The following is a 6,126-nucleotide window of genomic DNA, read 5'->3' on the forward strand; positions in this document are numbered from 1 at the left end:
CCTGGGGAACGGCAAGCCGAGCGATAACGAAATCGCAGCGGCGAGGAGAAATTACCTTGCCTGAATTTTAAAAACTTCTCGACGAGGTTGCCGTGGTAACTGAAAGGTGCATCACGTTGCTCTGACAACCCCGAAACAGCCAGGTTTTTGCCTGGCGGGCTCTGAAGCGGCAGGTTTTGGGGAGGGGGAGCCCAGAGCGGTAGGGAGCGGGTGGCCCATGGGATGTTCAGCCCTGAGCATCCCCCCAGGCGGAGATGTCCCCCTCCCCATAGCTGCCAGCTGCATCACCGCCCCACCTCACCACCATTTCCAACCTCTCCCCGTCCATCTCCCCCAGGAAGCGCTGGAGGAAGAGGACCAAGGGGCTCCAAGCCCAACCATGCGGTCCCCTAAGAGGGTGGCAGGGAGGTGGGACGGGCTCCAGGTTGGTCCACCATGCTGTGGGCATCCCTGGCACCTCGCGGGAGCTGCTGGGAGCCCCAGCAGGCAGCCTGGGGACCCTCCCTGCACCCTGCTCGGGGGGGAGTTGTGCACCCAGCATGGCTTTGGGCTCCAAGCCCCCAGGCGAGCAGCAGCAGCATTGTCCCAGCCCGTGTAAATCACTCTGCCATGGAAATAGCCCCAGCGGGGTCAAAAAATAGCAGGTGACTCACGCAGAGCAAAGGGTCCAAAATAGCCCCTCCGGAGCGCTCCTAAATTTAGTCTCCCTCCCGGGAGGTCCCGGCCACTGTGTCCTTGCCAGGGCACAGCCGCAGTGTTGAGCCTGCCTGGCTGCTGCCACCGTGGTCACTTCCCTCCCGGGGCTGGGGGCACGGGCCCCCCTTTGCTGCTCCCATCCCTCTGGGATGTCCCCAAAACCCACCCCTGGGTGCGGCTGAGCCGCGCATCTCCGAGTCTGCAGGCAGATCAGGGTGGCTCCTGCGGCCGCAGGCTGCTTTTTGCGGGATGCCCCATGCAACACTCGCGGCCCTGAGCGAGACCCGGGCACCACAAAACGCAGCCTCGGAACCCGCGAGCTAGCGGGGTGCTGAGGGCTTGCCCCCCATCCTGCTCCCTTTGCCTGGATTTTGGCGGGGGGATGGCGAGGTGGCGGATCAGGTGTTTTCCGGCGATAGCGAGTCCCCCCGGGATTTGGGTTTTCCGATACCAGCTTGCCGTTCCCCCACGGCAGGGCAGCACCAGCCTGCCTGCTCCCACCCGCTGCCGGTGCTGGGAGGCGTGCGGGTCCGGGGCGGGGATGCGGGGGGACCCCGGGAGCAGCATCCGCTCTGCCAGCGTGGCCGGGAGCGCTTCCCGTGCGGGGCCATCCCTCCCGCGCGGGTGAGCAGTACCCGGTTAATTAGAGGAAGGGATGAATAATTCCTTTTTATAATGCAACGTCGTGCGGCAGATGCCGTCTGCCTCGTCTCGGCGCGCCGCGCGCGGGAGCCCGCGTTATTCTGCTCTCAGCAGAGTTATTTATACACTGGGACATTTTTCAAAGCGCTGCTTTGATGGTCTTCCACCAGCTCGGAAAAAAAAGTAGTCCATCCCAAAATAACCCGAGTGAAAGTCACAGCTCTTCATTACGCACATCTTCAACCGGGGGGCTCGGAGAACAAAAACCCGTCACATTCCTCCCATCAAATCCGCCCTTTTCAAGTGCATTTCAAATGGGTTCAAACCGCCGCCGCGGCGGCTAGACGAGTGCTAATGATGCTGCGGGCGCATCCCACCCCGATTCAGGCTGGGGAGAGGGATGGAGCTGTGGGGCGGGGGGTTTTAAGCAGCTTCCAGAGCCCACAGATGTTCTGGGGTACCTAGGACAGGGTTGACCCCGTGAGGACTATGGTGGGGTACGCTGGGGGAAATGCCATCCCTCTCTTGCTTGGCTTTTCCTGCTGCAAGAAGCAGTTTCTCCCCCAAAACCAGGCTTTGGAGGAGGGGAATGAGCACCAAATAATTTTTTCCAAGGAACTGAAGCAAAAAAACCCCAGCCCCCATTCCCCCATCACACCCGCACGCACGCACCCCTTGGGTCTGGTTGCTGTTAAAGGGGGGAAAAAAAAAGGGGGGGGGGGGAAAGAAAGAGATGTTTGTAGGTGGTGACAAATTCCTGTGAAAACGTTTCTGACATGAAGCCGTCTCCCATCCAAGTTCCCTGCCGGCGGAGACGGCGAGCAGCTCCCCCCGCTCCCATGCCTGGCAAAGGGCCCAAGCTGCTCGCTCCCCTCTGCCTGCCGGGGGCTGCGGGGCCGGGGCCAGCAGGTGCCCCACGGAGCAGCACAGGGGGCTTGGGCTTCCCCCCATCGCCCGGGCTCCGGTGTGCGCAGCACTGCCTCCACGGCTGGCTCGGCTCTCTGAAACCCTCTCCCCCATGCTGCTTGGTGACACCCCCCTGCCATGCCATGGGGTGCCCTGAGCTGGACCAGGCACCTTCTGCACCCACCACTACCTACTGCCAGCAACGTGGGGCCCCCAGCACCGCACGGCATCCTGTGATGGCTCGCCACCCTGCTGTCAATCATGCATTGCTTGTCAATCATACACTGCCTGTCAATCATGCCCTGCCTGTCAATCACGCACCCTGATTCCCCTCACCAGCCCCTGTGGGAAGAGGACTAAGGGGCGTGGGGAGCCCTCAGAGCACAAGGTGTGCACCGCGCCCTGGGAAAAGAGGGAAACCGAGGCAGCCCCAGACACACGCCAACCTCCCCAGGCGTAAAATGCCCTTGGGGGCTCGGCTCGCCCTCCGGATCCCCAGGGCCCTGCCTGCATCAAGCCCGGCACTGGCTTGCCCAGCTGCCTGCAGCCCCTGGGCCCCGCTGGCCAGCTCCCTCGCCCTCTCCCCCCAGGGCTCGGCTCCACCACCCGTGGCTCTGCGCGGCAGCCAGCGCCAGCCCAGCGTGCCGCAGCTCCAGGGCTGCCGGTGCTGCCTGGCAGGTGATCGACGGCTCGCTGCCGGCAGCTGGGAAGACTCTCTGCTGGGCAAACCATTTCTTTACCCTCCAAATCCTCCTGTTTCAGCATTTCTACAAGGCTGGAGCATCTGCCCTGGGAGAGCCTGGCGCTGGAAGATGCCCAAGTGCCCAGGACGGCATGAGCTGCCCGTGCCCAGTGCTCAGCACGGCAGAGCCCCAGGGGCCGGCGTGCAGCCTGGCACCCAGCCGGCTGCCTGGCAGGGGGATAACCACGCCGGGTGCTGCCGCAGGTCCCAGGCCGTGGGATCCCAGCCCCCATCTGCTTTTGGTTTCTTCCAACAGCACCAGAGCACCCCGCTCCACCCCCCGGGGCTGCAAATTGGGTCCACATTGCTGCAGATGGCGAGTCAATTAAAACCATCTTTTTTTCCGCCCCAGCAGGGAAACCTGGACCACGCGGTTCCCAAGCCAGAAACAGGCTCTCGGTCAAAACAGCATCTGGGTGGAGCAGCCGAGGGATAAGGGACACACCTCCCCTTCCTCACCCACGCTGGTCCAGCGTGGCTGGGCGGGGAGAGTGGCCAGGGTGACATGGCCGCCTGGCCAGGGCCACAGGGGCTCCATGCCATGGGGCAGGAGGGGGTGCTGGCACTGCCCAGCGTGGGATGCCATCACCCCCCCGGGAAAGGGGAGGCCCTTTGTCTGTGCACCCCCCACCTCCGCTGCCCTCCTCCTGCCCCTGGAGCATCCCCCCAGCAAACAGGCAGGCTGCCGGGCGGCCGCAGCCACGTTAACTCCCCTGCGGCGGAACAGGGAAAGGTGACGGAGAGGAGCGTAAGCACACGCATGCACACACAAATGGGTGCACAAGTGCACACGTAGGTGCATAAGCACACACACGTGTGCATGGACGTGCAGGCAGCTGCACAAGCACGTACACGCCCAGCCCCAGGCTCTCCCTCTGCAGCCCCCAGCAGCAAACACCACCTCCTGTTTCAGGCCAGCTTTCGGCACCCGGGATATGAACCCCGGGGAGCTGCAGGTGCCTGGCTTTAGCTGGCACTCGGCACACGCATAGCCGAGGTGGCCCTGGGCTCTCCCCAGCGCCCATCCTGCCAGGCATGGCAGGCTTTTTGGCAGGGAGGGATCGCAGAAAGGCCAACCCAATCCACACAAAGCCCAGGGGCCAAGCCGAGCTCCTGCGAGCACCCCAAGGATGTGTTGCTGCATCGAGTGCTCCAGACCAGTCCCCCCACACCCCGGGTCTCCGGCAGTCCCGACCAGCAGCACAGGGATGTTTTCCTGCCTGCAGGCAGTGTTTCGACGACCGTGCAAGCTGCCAAGCGGGCAAGCAAGGCACGCCTGGGACTAGCCACGCAGAGTGCTGAGCTCTGCCATGGGTTGGTAACTCCAGCGATTAACGAATGCTCAGGAGAGAGGCTGTTCACGCTAACGACTTGGCCAGTTTCCTCGCCTCAATTAGCATGTAGGAGCTTGCGATGCTCGAGGGCCTCCTGGAAAGCCAGGGCATAGCAGGCCTGGGAGTTTTTAATATTAATAATGCTGAAAGCTAGCCAGAAAAATCCCAAACCTTAAAACCAGACCCACAGCAATCTTTAATTCTGCGTACTATAGGTGCTGGAAGGAGCCGCAGACTGGCTGGTGCCAAGGCCCTGGAGGTCACCCTGCAGCCGGCCCTGTGCCTGGCAGGAGCCCCCGGCTGCAGCCCTGCCCTCACCCTGCTGCCCCGCAGGAAAGGGCACAGGGTCCCTTTGGGTGTCCCCCTCGCCCCCAGCCTGGGGTCTCCACATGCTCTGGGGCTCAGAGACCTTACTCTTCCCCTATCATCCACAGAGGAGAGACCCTGTTGCTGCTTGGCAATAGGGAAACTGAGGCACAGAAGGATTGCAGTGCAGCTCTGCCCATCCAGGGACTGCTCCACATCTCTTCCTGCCAGCGCCCTTGCTCCAAAAACCTCCCTCTGGCACCCTGCTTCCCTCTGCATCCCTGCTAGGACGTGCATCAGTCCGCATCTGGGCCAGCACCCTCCTGGGGCAACCTGCATCAGGATCAGGCCATCAGGAGAGGCAGCTACCCTGGCCCCGAGGGAGCTGGGCTGCTCAGCCCCAGCGGGACAGGCGCCCACGGGAGCTCCCCTCTGCCCAGGGGGTCCTGCCGCGTCACTGTGCACTTCTGGGGCTGGCCCCATCCCACGGCTTCTCCTCCCCCCGCCCCCGGAGGTCAGTCCCTGGGGAGGCAGGGACACCACGTCCCTCTGAAGGCAGTGGGCCACGGCGCGTTCAGTCACGAACAGCCGTGTTGCACTGCCTAAATTGGAGGCGCAGGTGCTGGCAGGCGCTGGTGCCTCCATGCCCTGCTCCAGCGCCTGGCGCGGGGGCTGGAGGGCATGCCTGGCAGTGGGGGGGCTGCACGCCCCCCACACCACCGCTTCTCCCTTTCCCTGGGTGCCCAGCCGCAGTGCCTTCCCCCAGGAAGGGCGGCTTTGCTGCATCCACCATGGGGTTGCAGCCCCCCCCCCCCCCCAAGACCCCCATTAAAGCCTTGCCCCAGGAGGGGCCCTGCTTTGGGCACCCCCCTCCAGCAGTTGTCCTCACAAGCAGACAGTGGGGGACTCTGTGCCCCCACGGTGCACTCCTGGCTCCGCACCGCCGTTCTGCCGGAGGTACAGGCTGGGGCTGGCTCACCTCCTGGCACTGGGGCAGCACTTGCCGCAGCAAAGAGGGAGCGAGCCTGGCAGGAGCCAGCCGGAGCCGGGAGAAGGCTGTGCTGTGCCCACCGCAGGCGGGCCCCCCCCCCTCGCCTGGGGCATCGCCCCTCACCAGGAGGATGCGCTGCGAAGGGGATCGATGGGCTGGGAAGAAGCTGAGCTGCACAAATGCACTTTATCGACCCATCGAGCCCACCTGCTGGGAAACAAACCCCCCCCGCCGTTTACAGCCCAGAGCAGCAAAGCACTTTGCCGCGTCGCCAGCCGGGACATAGCGGGAGGCGGGGGAGACTGCCGCAGGGCACAGGGGTCCCCGCCGCAGTGCACCAGGCCTGTCTCCCCCTGCCATCATCCTGGGGGGGGGGAAACTGAGGCAGAGAGCTGGCACTCTCGGGTTGTTTCGACCCACCCGGCTTCCTCTGCAGAGCCGAAGAGGGGATGCCGCATCCTGGGACCCGGCCCTGCGCCCGCTCTTCCCCCGAGCCTGGCACAGCGACT

This window comes from Gymnogyps californianus, chromosome 13 (genome assembly GCF_018139145.2).
Source record: "Gymnogyps californianus isolate 813 chromosome 13, ASM1813914v2, whole genome shotgun sequence".
Classification (NCBI taxonomy): Eukaryota; Metazoa; Chordata; class Aves; order Accipitriformes; family Cathartidae; genus Gymnogyps; species Gymnogyps californianus.